Source organism: Mus musculus, chromosome 2 (assembly GCF_000001635.26).
Source record: "Mus musculus strain C57BL/6J chromosome 2, GRCm38.p6 C57BL/6J".
NCBI classification, from domain to species: Eukaryota; Metazoa; Chordata; class Mammalia; order Rodentia; family Muridae; genus Mus; species Mus musculus.
Window position 1 is genome coordinate 59,149,914 of NC_000068.7, and position 16,080 is coordinate 59,165,993.

General features: G+C 43.6%; 2 protein-coding genes across 32 annotated transcripts in view; one reads left to right on the top strand and one right to left on the bottom strand.

The window, feature by feature from the left end:
- Ccdc148 (coiled-coil domain containing 148) overlaps positions 1-10,915 on the bottom strand; it is a 339,132-nt gene extending 328,217 nt beyond the window's left edge. For 4 of the 6 annotated variants that reach the window (NM_001362393.1, NM_001001178.2, NM_001362394.1 and 1 more), the window contains exon 1: positions 10,434-10,770. The gene's annotated coding sequence lies outside the window, so the exon portion shown is untranslated. Of the gene's footprint in view, positions 1-10,433 lie in introns of all 6 variants that reach the window. The other 2 variants (XM_030250138.1, XM_017317510.2) reach the window with 1 other exon arrangement.
- A 21-nt stretch (positions 10,916-10,936) lies between these two features.
- Pkp4 (plakophilin 4) overlaps positions 10,937-16,080 on the top strand; it is a 194,356-nt gene continuing 189,212 nt past the window's right edge. For 11 of the 26 annotated variants that reach the window (NM_001362993.1, NM_001362995.1, NM_001362998.1 and 8 more), the window contains exon 1: positions 10,937-11,215. The gene's annotated coding sequence lies outside the window, so the exon portion shown is untranslated. Of the gene's footprint in view, positions 11,216-11,394; positions 12,085-16,080 lie in introns of those variants that run through there. The other 15 variants (XM_006499172.3, XM_030250161.1, XM_006499175.4 and 12 more) reach the window with 8 other exon arrangements.

The following is a 16,080-nucleotide window of genomic DNA, read 5'->3' on the forward strand; positions in this document are numbered from 1 at the left end:
TTCCAATTAAGACACTCAAATGTCAATTATATTCACCAATTATACAATGGCTTTAGTTTAATATTTTTCTTTAATAAATTCCTGGATTTCCTGATGTGAACCAGTTTTCTTTGGTATTTTTTTTTAATGCTTAATAAATGAGACCTAAATCCATGAAGCATATTTGAAGGCTTTTCAATCAAGACAAAATTACTTCCAGATTTACTGTGTTCATATACCAGAGGTTTAAAGATGTGTTTGCCGTTATTAAAAAGGTTTTATTTATTAAGGCTTTATTGAGGCATAATTTTATTCAACAAAATGCATGCATTATAGCGATATAGTTATTTTTAATAAAAATATATTGTTCTGGCATCACTACCCTCCAGTTTGAGGATGTTTCTATCCCTAGAAAACCATCGTTCATAACTCCTGCTAAGTCCTTCCTATGCAGGCCAAGGGTAATCACTGGTGATGTATTTTAAACTTTGCGGATATTTTATATAAATGACATCATACTGCATGTGCCCTTTGTACCTGGCTTTGTTTTCTCTTGACATGTTGTAGAGGATTATCCATCCAGCATGTGCCTATAGCTCATACTTTTTATAGCAGAATAGTATTCTACTCAGGGTCAAAAGCAGTTGAGGGATACTTGGGTTATTTCCAGGTTTTCACTATAGTAAATTCTATTACTTTTCATGTGCAAGTCTATATAACATGCATTTTCCTGCAGTAAAACTGAAAGGTCATATGATAAGCTTACATTTATGTTTTTAAGAAATCATCGCATCATTTTCTTCAGAATAGTTATACCATTTTCCTTTCCAGTTGGAAGTTTACAACCATTCTCTGAAACCCTATCATGTGTTTTGTTTTGTTTTGTTTTGTTTTTTTTCCCTATCATGGTTTCAGTGATGATTTCTCTAATGATTGATGTGGAGAATATCTTCATGTGCTTACTGGTCACTTGAGTACCACACTAACGATGTGCTTATTAAAATATTCTCCAGGTGAAATGTATTTTGTTTTTAATTACATGTGAGTGTGTGTTTGTCCCTGCATTGTGTCCTACCACCTGTGCCCTCAGAGCCAGATGTGTCATGTCTGGAACTGGAAGTCAAGGCAGTTCAAGACCATGGTGAGACACCTGATCCGAGTGCTGGGGAGGAATGACTGCTCTACAAGAGCAGCGAGTGCTCTTAACCACGGCCCCATCTCTCTGGCCCATTGGCCCCAGTTTCTACTGAGTTCCTTGGCTTAATTTTGGTCTGCCCAACCTACACCCCCGTATTTGCATTTTCATTTTCCTACTAGTTTGTTGCCCTCTTCTGTAGGGAAAGTGATGCCATTTTGATAAAAATCTAATTTATTAATTTCTTCTTTTATAGTTCATGCTTCTGGAGATGTAACTAGAAAACCTTTGCCAAGAGCAAGGACACAAAGATTTTTTTTTCCTATCCTGTCAAAAGTCTTCTAATTTTCATCTCGCATATGTAGGTCTGTGATGGATATTGCATAGACATTTTTCCTGTGTGGTGTGAGTGAAGAGCTTGGGTCCATCGCTGTGCATATGGATTATTCAATGTCATCATCCCAGCAGCATCTCTGGAAAAGACTCTCCCCATGGAGCCTGCCTTGGAATCTTTGTTGAAAGGGACTGACCACAACATAAGGGCTAATTTTTGAAGCTGCTTTCTCATTGATCCACGGGGCTATCATGCCAATATTGTGTTTGTTGTTGCGGCTTTATAGTAAGTTTTAACAATTAAGTATTGTAATTACTCTTTGTTCTTTCTATAAAAAATTGGTTTTGGTAGTCTTGTTTCCTTGCATTTCCACTTCAAGATGATCAATTGCTACAACAATGCTTGCTGGAATTTTGACAGGGATCACATTGAGTCTATAGATCAAAATCGTTATGCTTTACTTTTAAAATGAATGCATAAATATTGTGGTTTCTATTGCTGTGAATACTAATGTTGTGAATGGATTTTGTTGTTATTGTTGATTTTCAGATGGCTAGACCCAGCCATAGGAAATGGAACTGGTTTGATATAAACCACTTATATATTTTGTGGCTGCACAGAGTTCCTCAGTTAGTTTGGTGCCTACACGGATATTCTTTACAGTCTTCTATGGGCAGGATCATGGCATCTGGGAACAAATGTAGGTAGCTCTAGTTTCTTTTCCTTTCTGATCCATATACCATTAGATTTTGTTATTTCCTCCTTATTACACTGGCTAGGATGGTCAGCATAGTGCAGAACAGTAGGGATGTGCGTGGATGACCTCATTCAGCTCTCAGATTCAGTTACTAACTCTTTTTCTTTTTTCCTTTGCTTTCAAGATGAGGTGCACACACAGTGCTATGGCCATAGAGTCTATTCTCAGCCTTGGTGGAATTAAGTCAGTCTTTCCATGATAAACACAGACTTGACTCTAGGCTTCACACATGTTCCTTATGATATGGAGGGATATTATTTTACTGCTAATTTAATGAGCATTTAATTATAAATTGCTATTTTTTTCTTATTGATGACTTTTTCTGCATCTATCCATCACTCCTTTTATTTAGAACAATTATCAAACTATAAAAACAGAGCTATTTTGGACTTATAGTTCATGGTACCGCATTGACTAACTAGCAAGTGCTGGTCACTTGTCTCCTAGTCCAACCTCACAGGGGTGCAAAGCTTTAACAAGTTGCCAGAGAACTCCATAGGGGTGGAGTCAGGAGAGCAGGTCTACAGAGGAAATGGTGGCCCAGGGAGAGACTAAGAGCCAGGTCTCATGCTAGAGGGCTGCTCGGAGAGAGCTCTTGTGTGGGCTGATTCCTCCCCTCACTGATAAATGTGAAACAGAGAGAGCTCTGGAGTTAAAAAGATGATAATCCCTGCACTCAGGAGGCAGAGGCAGGTGGATTTCTGAGTTCGAGGCCAGCCTGGTCTACAGAATGAGTTCCAGGACAGCCAGAGCTACAGAGAAACGCTGTCTTGAAAAAAACAAAACAAAAGAAACAAATAATATACATACATACACATAGGATCTTATTTTCTGATTATTGACTTTGGAAAAAACTTGAAAGAGCCCTTTGTAACAGCAGATTCATAGTAGTCATCTGTAATCTCTTCATGATGAATGATCATTTGATATCCCAGGACGGCACGGAGGAAAGAGCTATATGTTAATCAGTTTTCCCTTGCAACAATGAATATTTAACATCATCAGCTTCTAAAGAGGACTCATTTCTTCTGGCCCATGTTTTCAGTCCACAGTGGTATGGCCTCACTGCCCGGGGGGGGGGGTGGGTGGGTGGGGGGAGGCTGTGCTGATGCCATAGTAGGGAAGCAGGAGGAGGCCAGGAAGCTAAGAGAGTTGGAAGACTGGAATCCTACAACTCTATACCCCCCCTTCAAAGGCACCAGTGGCACACTGGGGAACAGGCCTTAACAGAGGGGCCTTTGGGAAAATGACCCAGATCCAAACTATAGCATTCTGTGTCCCAAAGGGAGGTTGCTGAGCGTTTCCCTGGCCTTGTCTGTGTTACTGGCCTTGTGAGTGTTACTGAGAGCTGGTAGCTCTGTGGGCTGTATTGGCGCACTCTCAGCATAGGTCCATCTATGGCTGTGACGGTCAGTTTTGAAGGACACTTTCGCTAGACACGGCATCCTGCTTCCCACTTTTTTCTATGAGTATTTAAAAATATATATCCTATTTATTATCATCGTGTGTGGCATGGCACAAGTGTACAGGTCAGAGGACATCTTCCAGGAATTGGTTTTCTCTTCCCACCATGAGTTCTTGGGACTGGACCCAGACCATCAGACTTGGCAGCAGGCACCCTACCCACCGGGCATCTCAGAAGTCTGGCTTGCTTATTTTTGTTCAGGGGATTACATGAAGACCTCTAAGGGGGCAAGAAGGACCCTAAACTGCTAGTGGCTAAGTTGAGCTGTGTCTCCTCGCCAGTTCTCACAGAACCATAGTTAGAGCAAAGGCTCGTGTTCTAGTGGGTTCTATAAAAAATTATACACACACACACACACACACATATATATATATAATTTTTAAATTCTGTGTGTGTGTCAGGAGGCAGGGCTGGAATGTGCTTGTGAGTTCCTGTGCCTGCAGGAACCAGAGATGTCTGGTCTCTTGGAGTGGGATTTACTAATTGTCATTAGCTGCTAAAGATGGGTGCTGGGAACTGTACTCAGGTCTTCTGAAAGAGTACTTAACCACTGAGCTAGCTCTCCAGACCCTAAGTAGTATTTTGAGGTAACAAACAATAGCAGCTGAAGCATCATCAGGGCCGAGGCAGCTTGCTTGCTCTCTTAAGTTCTGCATTGCCAGAAGATATGGGCAATTATTACAGTCACAGGTAAATAACCAGGGGCTTGGTAGCACTAGATTAGGCCCCCATAAGGTTGTTGCTCTGAGGGAGACAAAGGATCATGAGTCATGCAGGGTTGTCTCCTTCAAAGGCTGTGGGGAGAGGCCTAGGAGGCATGATTTATCACACATAACAGATGCCTGTGACACATACCAAATGTTTGATGGCGTTCTGATTTTGTGACATTTTTAAATTCTAAGGAACTTATCTAGCTTCGAAAGGCAGTACAGTACAACTTTAGAGCTTCACGGGAAGACAAAAATCAAGTGACCCTTATGTCGGCACAGCTGAGTTTCAATCGCTTTCCCTAATAAACAGAGTTCCACAGTCTGAGCTGTGAACAAAGCACCACGCGAATCCACTTCTTTTCAGGCATGTTTCCACTCATGTTTTCTTGTTTCCAAGGCCTTGCTGTCTTTGAAGGCTACAGAGGAAAAAAAAAAAAAAAAAAAAAAAAAAAAAACTCTACGCTGCCTAGATTCTCATTTTCCACATTGAATATTTAGTTTCATCTTTTTCTAATTACCTCCCGACGTTACTGATTCCTATTTGTCATAGTTGGAAGTCAGGCCTGCAGTGATTAATGATCACTTCAGAGGTGCCAAGCGCTCAAAGGGACAGCCATGGATGTGCCAGAGAACACACCCTTTTGAGGAGAATGTTCACACAGGAACAACTACACCAGGGGGTAAAATGCCAAGTGCCACAATAACACACCAAAGCTGAAGTCAGCCTGAGATTGGTGGAGGGTGGGGGCAGGGCTAGGAATCCCAGTAGGGTCTTTAAGGTGATGAAGGATTTACATATTCAGATAATGTGGCTAAAGGTGGGACAGTGATCTTGCCACCACCTGAGTGGAACTATTTTATTTTTAATTTAATTTAATTTTTTACTTATTCACTTTACATCCTGTTCACTGCCCTCCCCCATCACCTCCTACCATAATCCTTCCCCAATCTCTCCCCCTTCTCCTCTGAGTGAGTGGGGGCTTCCCCTGGGTATCCCCCCACCTTGGCACTTCAAGTCTCTCTTTCTCTCCCACTGAGGCCAGACAAGACAACCCAGCTAGAAGAACATATCCCACTTACAGGCAACAGCTTTTGGGACCCACATGAAGACCAAGCTACACATCTGCTACATATATGTGGGAGGCCTACACCCAATCCATGTGTGTTCAGACTCTGAGAGCCCCAAGATTCCAAGTTAGTTGACTCTCTTGGTCTTCCTGTGGAGTTCCTATCCCCTCAGGGCCTAAAATCCTTCTTCCTCTTTTTCTTCCATAAGAGTCCCCAAGCTCCTTCCACTGTTTGGTTGTGGGTGTCTGCTTCTGTCTGAGTCAGCTGCTGGGTGGAGCCTCTCAGAGGATAGGCATGCAAGGCTCCTGTCATGCATATCCTTTTGGGACTGGGTTACCTCACTCAGGATGATATTCTCAAATTCCATCCATGCCCCTGCAAAATTCATGGTGTTTTTGTTTTTAATAGCTGCATGGTATTGGTACAGAAACACAGGTTGATCAATGGAATTGCATCAAAGACCCAGAAAGAAACCCACATGCCTATGGACACTTTTTTAATGATAAAGAAGCCATATCGTACAATGGAAAAAAAAAAAAAAAGAAAGAAAGCATGTTCAACAAATGGTGCTAACTGGATGCCTACATAAAGAATGAAAATAGATCCATATTTATTACCCCGCACAAAAGTCAAGTCCAAGTGGATCAAGAACCTCAACTCAACCTCATGGAAGAGAAAGTAGGAAATAACCCTGCACAGGAGGCAAGTTCCTGAACAGAACATCACTGGCCCCCAAAATGCTCCACCATCCCACAAAGATGCTTGCCCAACTATGTCCATAGCAGCTTTATTCATAATAGCCAGAAACTGGAAACAGCCTAGCTATCTCTCAGCTGAAGAATGGATAATGAAAATGTTCTGTATCTACACAATGGAGCTGAACTACTTTTGAGTCCTGGCCATGGTCCCCAGGTTCAGCCTCTGCTGCCATTACCTTATTCCCCACCTGGTGCTTGTTTAAACCTCCCTCTTCAATCACAAAAGCTGCAGGCACTGGTGTGTATTCTCAGAAGTTTTGCTGTCACTACCTGCTGTAGAGGTATCAAAGAGCAGTATTCTCTATTGCTTCCTTTCTATGGTACATTTCAAAAAGGATTTTTTTTTTTTCACTGACTGTCATGAGCTAATAGGAAAATGGTGAACACTGTAAAAGTTCTTGCAGTCTTATTAGTCCTTGAAAGGTTTGGGTCAACTTCTTTTCACCAATGGTACAGTAAAGTTCCTTGGAGTTCTGCTGTTTTCTTCTGATCCTGAAGTCAAGTTGCCCAAAGTCTTCATTCTTTTTAAACCTTGTCAGCTGTCAGCCATCAGCTTAAGCAGATGCCCCTCCTCCCACCACAGCTACCCAGCAGCCAGATCTAGAAAGAGAGTGCACATACTCTCTGCTCAAATAGGCCATTTGCACTTCAGTGGCTCCTCTGGTTGGCTGGCAAAGGTTTGTCTCCTCTAGGAGAGCGTGGGATTGGGGGTGTCTCCGCTTCTTTCCTATTGCTGTTATAAAATACCCTACAAGAGCAACTGAGGGGAAAGGGGGTTGTCCTGACTCATGGTTTCAGGTTATAGTTCAAATATGGGAAGTGACAGAAGCAGGTGCCCCAGAGAGCAGATAGGACGTCCAGTCAAGGAGGAGAGCTTGTCACCGCCACCCGCTTCATTTAGTGTAGGGCCCAGCCCCGGAGATAGTACAGCCCTACTTTCAAGGTAGCTCTTACCACGTCCTTACAGGAGGCTGACTTCCAACTAGGACAACTATGTTTTTATGGGATTCCTGAGCGTACAAACAAGTGGGCCTCTGGTTCCTGTGCCTTCTCTAGGGCTCTTTTCATTTGTTGGTTTGCCTTGTCCAACTTCAATGTGATAGTTTTCATCTTGTTATATTTAAGTTTGTTATACTAAAAAAATGAATGAACGAATGAAAACCTAGCCAATAGAATAAAGGTTAACAACCTAACTGTCAGTTGTACCTGCTGGGAGAGGGAAAATCAGTTTTCTCTAATGGAGTAATACTCCATTAGAGTGTCAGTTCTGCCAAGGAAGCTCTCGTGTTCAGGAGTAGTTGACTAGTATATGATGAACTCCACAGTAGTTTTTTTCTTTTTTCTTTTCTTTTCTTTCTCTCTTTCTTTTTTATGAATGCTTTTATTCGGTTAGAGTTTTGGTGCTGTGTTTTTTTGGTGGGGAGGGGAGTTCATCTTCTTGGTTTGGGAGAGTTCTGCATTTTGTTTTTGTTTATGTTTGAGAAAGAAATTAAAGTTGGGTGAGTATGGAGGGAAAGAAAATCTGGGATAACTTGAAGGAGGAAAAGAACATAATGAAAATACATTTAAATTTAATAATTAAATTATTAAATTAATTTTGTCAAATATTTTAATAGATAATATATTTACATATTTTATGTATTGTATACATGTTAGTTATATATAAAATTGATATGAAATACTATTAATAAAATAAATTGTTTATTAATTAAATAATTACTTAAGAAAATGATTAAATAGTAAAATGTCGAAAAATAATTAAGTTCTACAATCAGCATGTCAGAGGTAGCCATGATTTCTTGCTTACTGATGCTATAACACTGGTAAGTTTGTTTGACTAATATTTCTCATTTTAAATGTGATAAGTCTCTGTGAATGTCTTATAGTGGATACATTTATTCGTATTTAAATAGTCTCTTCTGTTTATATATATATATATATATTTTTAAAAAAACCCTACCTTCCCAAGTAATTCCAAATACTGCCAAGTTAAAAACTTGGTTTTCATTTGTTTGTTTGAGTGAGGGTTTCATGAAGCCAAGGCTGTCCTGAAACTTACTATGTGTAAAAAAGTGAAGGATGAACTTCTGAGCTAGAGCCTCTGCCTCCCAAGTGCTGCAATTATAGGCATGTAACCTACTCCTGGTCCAAAGGACACTGTTAGGTGAGAGAACTCAGTTGGCAAAGCCAGCTGAGATTCTGTGGGCAGAGGGTGTGACCTTTGGAACAATTTCAGTTGTACTCAGGGTCAAAGCAACAGGTATGAAAAAGCAGAGTTCTTCCTGTACACTGCTTCTGGGAAAGGAAAGGCCAGCATATAAAGAGGGAGGCTAAGCAGAAAAAACCAGATATTTGGGAGCCTACGGGAGAAGCTCGGGGGGGGGGGGGGAGAGCATATAAAAGGCACCCTGAGAAAGTATAAGCAACAGAGAAAAGTCCTGTTGGTGAGAGTACTGTTGTGCGCTTGGTTGCACAGTGGGAGTTGAGCAGATAAGAGGGCCAGGACCCAGGGCCTCTCATCAGATTCCCAGAATCTTAAGATCTCCTGCAAAGTGGAGGGATCCTCAGGAAGACAGACTTGACATCAGAAACGAGGCAGATGTGGGAGGGGCTCTCTAGGAGAAGTTAAGAAAAACATTTCTCCACTAAATGTAAAAAGTAATACTGAATGACAAATGAGTTAGGGGACATCCATTATTCTTGATGGGTTTCAGCAACATTTTATTCACTGACAATGGAAATGACATGTAGGTTGCACATATAAAAACAATAGAAAATTATTTGACAGATATGCGTTTTGAGAAAGATACAAAAGAAAATAATTTTTAGAGTAAAACCAAAATTGTTTTTTTTCCCCCTTCCTTCTATGAAGGACGAAAAAAAGAGACCCATTTTCTCCTTTGAGTAGGCAAATATTACATTCATTTAGTATTACTTAAATTAAGAACAAACAAATTATTGGTATCTTGACTATACATTTAAAATATCTTACTTATCTTTTCATTTTAACTTTTTCCATTCGATGAACAAACACACAATAGCAAGAAAACAACAACAAACACAAGAAAAACTCAAAAGCAGGCAATTTTCCTAATGACAAGCCATGAGATATCTTTTCCTCCAACCTTAATGTTTGCTTCTAAAATATTTAAGTGGTACATCCACATGCTCATGCATTTTGTTCTACAGTCCAATCCTGCACGGAACTGTCAATTAAAATCAAGTTTACAATAAGTACCAAGGAGATTCATTTTCCAAGCAAGTTGCCATATTAACATTTCTTAGGCTATATTTTATAGCATAAAAGCCAAAACATGCCACCCAATTAAAATTCAGAATGTAAATTAGATATATAGAGCTTGCATACACAATAATCTGCTTCTCACAACAAAATATTTGTAATGTAAAATTCCTATCAGCTTTCCCCACAAAATATAACAAGGAAAATTAATATCCCTTATTGTGAAGGGAGATAGTATAATATTTTTTTCTTTTTACTAAAGAGGATATTATGAAAATAACAAAGCCACCAAAAGAAGAAACATGAATACATCGGTGGCTATATGCTAGAGTGGTACTATTTTTAAAATATGTTATGAAGCAATATCATGTGTAAAAGTTCCAGATTAATAGCTACCATCTAATTATGAACATCACTCATCAAAAATAATTAGCACGAGCAAACTAGCACAAAATGATTTAAAATGAAAGTAGAGCACTCATTATTAAAGGTCAAGATTTGGGTGCGAATGCTCCCCTGTCCCAATTCATCATTTCCTTACCGATTTTAGTATTAATCTGGAAAACTGCCAGAAAGCAAAAATCCATCATTTGTAATCTATTTTTTTCTTTTTGAGAAATCATTGGGATGAATTCTGGCACTTCTCCAGCCTCAGACAAACTGGGAAGAGCATGCACCTGCCAAGCTCAGCACAGAAAGCACATAGTCCAAGAGGGAGGGGCGGAGGAGAGATCAGACTTGCTGTTTTGGGAAGCAGAGAACTCATTCTGTTGCGGGCTGGTCCTTTAGTACAACCCCACTCAGTTTCCTTACCAAAATACCACGTGCAAGAAATCCTGTTTTCGTTGGGAGGGGTTATAGGCTGGAAGAACCAAAAATCAGAGGAAATGTAGACTCAGGGAAGGGGGAGTGGTTGGAGAAAGAATTCAAGTGACCCTGTGACGTCAGGAAGAAGCAGAGATTTAAGGAATGGAGTGGAAACTCACCGGGCTGCACAGATCTCAAAGGTCAAAATGCATATAGCCTCGCATGCTCCCCAGATGCAGGAAAAATGAAACGCCCACTCCTGAGCTTTCAATGTAAAGTAGAAGTCCGGGGGCTCAGTTGTTTCTGCCTTTGACGCTGGGGACAAGCCCTACCATGCAGAGTCTTGGCAATACTCAAAAGCAAGACCCGCCCGATTTCAGAGCCCTCTCCCGGGAATCCCCTAATACTCCTTCCCCCCACCCCCTCCCGCGCCGGAGGCTACAGACACCTTCATCTTCACTCCCCACCTTCTCCTGGCCCTCTAGCTCTTAACAGCATCGGTCTCCATGGCGACCTGAAACCGCAGCTCCCATTGGCTCGTTCAATATGAGGGCCGGGCCAATGGGGAGGGCCGGCCCTCTCCTTCCGCCCAATGGGGCGGGCGCGGAGCCTGTCTGGGGACGGCAGCGTGCTGACGTTCCCGGGTGCCGGGACTGGCCGGGCGGGCGGGCGGGCTGGCGGCGGGGCGGCGGCCTCTGAGCAGTCTAGAGGGCTCCGGGGCTGAGTGCGCGTGGACGCCGGCCGCGGCGGCGGCACTATGGGCACGGGGTAGAGGCGAGCTGCCGCCGCCACCGGGGTGGTGGGAGAGCCTCTTCGGGGGAGGGGGCGGGAGGGGAGGGAGGGGAGGGCAGCGGCGAGGCTGCCGCACTTCGGCCAGTTTGCTCCGGTGCCGCAGCGGCGACCCTTCGGCGTGGATGTCCCTGGTCCCTGGAGCGACGACGGCCTCCGCCTGAGCTGGAAAGTAAGTGCGCGGGGCTGGCGGGAGGGCTCGGGGCTCTGGGGTGCTAGCTGCCCAGAGCGCGTCGAGCCGGGACCTGGCGGCGGCCAGGCGCCCCCCGCGGCTCCCTGGCTCGGATCTCTCGGTCCCCGCCGCGTGCTCCGCCATCCCGCCCGCCTCTCCCCTCCCCCCGGCGGCGCACAACTTTGCCCCGCACAGCTCGGCGCGGCCGCTTTTCCTCCCGCACCGCGCCACCGCTTCTCGAACTTGAGCCCCGAGGCTCCCGCGCGCCGTCGTGCCCGGGACCGGCCGTCTGTGTGTCCGTCCCTCGCTCCACCGAAGCAACCGCCAGCCGTGCCTCCCACGCTCGCCCGGCGTGTCGCCCGGGCCCCCAGAGCAGCGCTGGTGCCCGTGACGACCGCCCGGAGGGTCCAGGGCTCCCAGCTTGCAGCTGCAAACCGCACGCTCCTCCCTAGCGGGCGCCCCAGCCTTAAGGCTCCAGGCTGCCCTCCCGCGCCGCACTGCCTCCTCGCGCTGCCAGGAGTTAGAGCGAGCAGCTGCACCCAACGGAGGGTCGTGGGTCCCTGTCCCCTCTTACTCCTTGGGAAACGAGAGGGCGAGCGGCGGGACCGGGTTTTGGCGGCATAGTGACTGAGTGCGACACCCGGCGAGCGCGGGCAGCGGAGGCGCCGCGGTTGCTCCGGGCGCCGCGATAGGCAGGTGTGTGCGTCCAACGGGCGACGCGCGCTGCCAGCTTGTAGGCTGGCGACAGATTGTGCTGGAATGCAAGGAATGCACCAGGGACAGAGTCCGCACGGGCCGCGGCCGCACTAGCGCCTTCCCGGCCCTGATCTCGCCGCGTAGCCAGAGGTCACGGCGCATCTTCAGAGCTGGTAAGCCTCGTTCACTCTCCTGCCTCCGCTTCTCTCCCTGCGGCAGAGGGCGGTGGAGAGGGAAGCGCGGTAGTTTTCTTGGGGCTCCAGCCTATGGTTCTGGATTTTTTGCTGCATTGGTCTCCAGGACCGTGAATTTAGGTGTCAGTGTACCCAAGGTTATTATTGATCGTTGCAGAAGGCTCTTGGCAAGTTTGCTTTTGCAAGATTTGGATAGTGCGTGGTTTTTTTTTTTTTTTTTTTTTTTAACCAGGGTTTTCTGAATACCAGCAGAGACAGGGCCGAATGTTCTTGAGTAAGCTTGCAGCCAACATCTTTTAGCTGTATCAGAAAATGTCTTTTAGTGCTCCAGGTCCGGGGTGTATTGCAAGAGATCTTGAATGCATCACTGCTGTCATGAGGATCGGAATATTTTCCATCGTCATACTGGGCTGTGTTTAGGCCTCGTATAATACATAATGAATAGTAACAGAGCAGCAGTGTTTGGCCAGCGATGGGACAGATAGAACTGTCTGGTACAGTTAAATTCGGGGCGTGTAAGTTACCACTGCAAGTAACCCGGGGACATCACAGTCATGTATATTTCAATATGTAATTTATTAGTGGAAAGCGCCATTTCTTTCTTTGTCACTCAGTTTAACTGAATAAAAAGCACAGTCCTACAACTTATAAAGATTGGTAAATATGTATAAAATTGGTAACGACTAGTATACATTTCCTTCCTTTCTTCCTTCCTTCCTTTCTTTCTTTCTTTCTTTCTTTCTTTCTTTCTTTCCTAAATTAATACAGAAAAGCAAAATTTTGACAGATGCTCTCCCAGAACCAGGGTTAGGTTTTTGCTTTTGAGAAAGTAGAAGAAATTGTCTCTTTTTAAATGGAGTATATCCCATGGAGCATTTCTGATACCTAAGAAACAGTTGTGGGAAATGGTATGGTGAAAGCAAGAACAATGTCTGGAGGAAGTGTTTCTGGCTGAAGGCATACGGTGTGTGCTTCCATTCCACAGTCTGCTTTGAAGGTTGCTGGCACTAGACAACCTTCTGCATTTGGTTATTTTCCCTCAGATTCAGGAAAATAAGCCAGTAGTTCAACCAGTCACCTGTCTTCTGACCCCTACTTTGCATGCATCAAGGGCATTGAAAAGTCTGCAGGCATTTTAGTTAAGACCCAAGGGAGAAGAAATGATAGGTTGTGTCTTCTGGCTTGCTACATTGTTTTTCAGGTATGCCTGTAGTCAGTGAACCTTCTAATTTAGAGGTTTAATTCCCCTACAGTAACAATGCAGAGGATTTGGGGAGTTTGTAAATGGCTACAGGAAACTTTTATTATGTAACGATACATTATAACAGTTTAACTCTTGGTTGTTTAATTTGACATGAAAATTAGAAAGTTAACTAGAAAGGGGAGGTCCGTTCTGCAGCACAGGCTTGAGGCTTACTTACCTAGCGTGCCTGAGGTCCCAAGCATTCCCTGTTCTTGCTCCCCAAAATGTAAACGGGAATTTATTTTCTCTGATTCACCAGAAAGGAAAGATTTTGTTCAGATATACAGAGTGCACGTGAGCATGATTGACTGAGCAGATAAGTCTCGCCTGCTTCAGGTAAGAGCAGACATTCAATTAGAAATACATCGTGTTTGTTAGTAAGACTTAGAGAGAAGGCTCATAATCTAGAACCATTGTGAATATAAAACTATCCTGACCAAAGGAAAGGTCCTCCTTACCGTCTTTTATTATGTAAGGAGAGGTGCTGCGGTTGGCAGCTGTATGCCATATGGAAGCTCCTGAGTTGGGAGGGATTGAGCATTCTGCTGGTTCTTACCTCTGGTTTTGGGTGGAGATAAGGTAGCAAGAAAATGATGGCAAGCCTGAAAGAAGGAAGCAGATGCTAGTGAGCCCGAGAGAAAGCCATACACATGGTTGCTGCATACAAGCTGCGTAAGCCAAGAGAATCCTGTACGTGGATCTGACATAACATAAGTTGAAAGAACTCTTTACCAATTTCAGTGTAATAATAAAAAACAACTGAGTAATCATATAACCTTGAGTATTTAGATGAAGTCAGCATTAAATCAGAACTGCAATTTTATTCCTTCTCTACAAATTGGCAAAACAAATTGTAAAAATTTAAACTACTTAAGTTGATTTTTAAAAATCTAGTTGTTGTCATCTTTTAAACTGAAAGCTTTTTTTTTATCCCATGTGTCAATATCCAGAGATCTATTTAAATAGATTTTCATAGCCAGCTTGATGCCAGCCACCTGGCACAATTATGTCCCTCAATTGACTCCTTTCAAAATCAAGATATTTTGAGAATGGCGTATATATTCTAATGTTTTTAATTTACTTTGGGAAGTAACTCCTTGCTTAAGTGTAAAATGGAAAACAACTTTCATTTTTAGTTGTTGTAGGCTTGTTCTAGAGCATAAACATGCATGGAGTTGTATGTCATGTTGAAAGTTGCCTTCAGCTTTCTGGGAGTAATTCCTTCCTCCATATGGAAAATAAGCTATAGTGCCTTTCTGCACTGAAGGGAAAGGCGGTTGTGAAACAGAACACCAGTGGACAAGATGTGTTTGGAGAGTGAAGTAACTGTTTAATGGCATTCAAGAGAAATGTAAAACTGTTGGGCACATGGATATCAGGCTTCAGATAGTGGCAAGAAGCGATGCGCTGCTAGCGGTCCGCTGATCATCTTTATGCCAGGTGTGAGAATCCAAGTAAGGGGATCAGGCCCAATGGTGCCAAGACCTCCAGCTTATGGGTGGGATGGTCTCACGGCGCTGAAGTGCGTCTCACATTGCCCCTTAATAATGCAGTGCAATTATCTTAATCTTTTGGGGCTATGTTGCAGTGACTAAGTTGGGGTGTCACATGAAGGTACTCCTCAATTATACATAGAACCACTTCATATATTCACCAGGTAACTGCTTTTCTCCTTTCATAACTTGGATTTCCTTTTATCTGATATACTCAAAAACGTTGGCCACACTGCTGATCATTTTCTTACTCATAGGCTTGATAACAGAGCTTATTATATGACTCAAGTTCACGGCTGACGATACATTGTCAGTAGAGGTTGAATTATAAACTTTTAGTGGTATAGAATTTGTAAAACATCACATGAAGCATTTTTCATGTGCGGAACAGTGCCTGGTTGGCTAGGTGATGGGTGTATAGCTAAGCCCTCACAGAACTCAGAACTGTCAATGGAGTGTGTAGAGGAGCAGGAATTCACACAGCCACAGGGAATGATTTCCACAGTTAGGGTCTTAGGGTTTGGATTCTGTTGCTGCAACAAAACGCCATGACTAAAAAGCATGTAGAAGAGGAAAGGGTTTATTCAGCTCATACTTTCACATTGCTGTTCATCATGGAAGGAAGTCAGGACAGGAACTCAAAACCAGGGCAGGAACCTGGAGGCAGGAGCTGATGCAGAGGCCATGGAGAGTGTTGCTTACTGGCTTATTACCCTTGTAGTTCTTAGTCTCCTTTCTTATAGAACCAAGCCCAGCAGCCCAGGGGTAAAACTACCCACAATGGGCTGCTCCCTCACCCACCACCCCCATCAACCACTAATTTAAAAAAATGCCTTATAGCTGGAGTTTTTGGAGGGATTTTCTCAATTGAGAGTCCCTCCTTTCAGATAACTCTAGTTTGTGTGTTGGCATAAGACTAGCCAGTACAGTTAGCCTCTTGTATTACATGTGAATTCAGTGTGATTGCTAACTGTCATAGATAGTGACCCCTTTTCCCCTAATCTGAACTCCCTGTGACCCTATGCCACCAACACTATCCTGTTTGTCTGGTTGGAGGAGGAGAAGCCCATTAGAGTATAGATGTGGTGCCTAGAGTCTGGGCAGAACTTAGTGTCGGTGCGTATTTTGTCATAATATGCTGTTGTGTAAAAATGTGACTCGTAGCTGGGCAGTGGTGGCATATGCCTTTAATCCCAGCACTTGGGAGGCAGAGGCAGGCAGATTTCTGAGTTCAAGGCC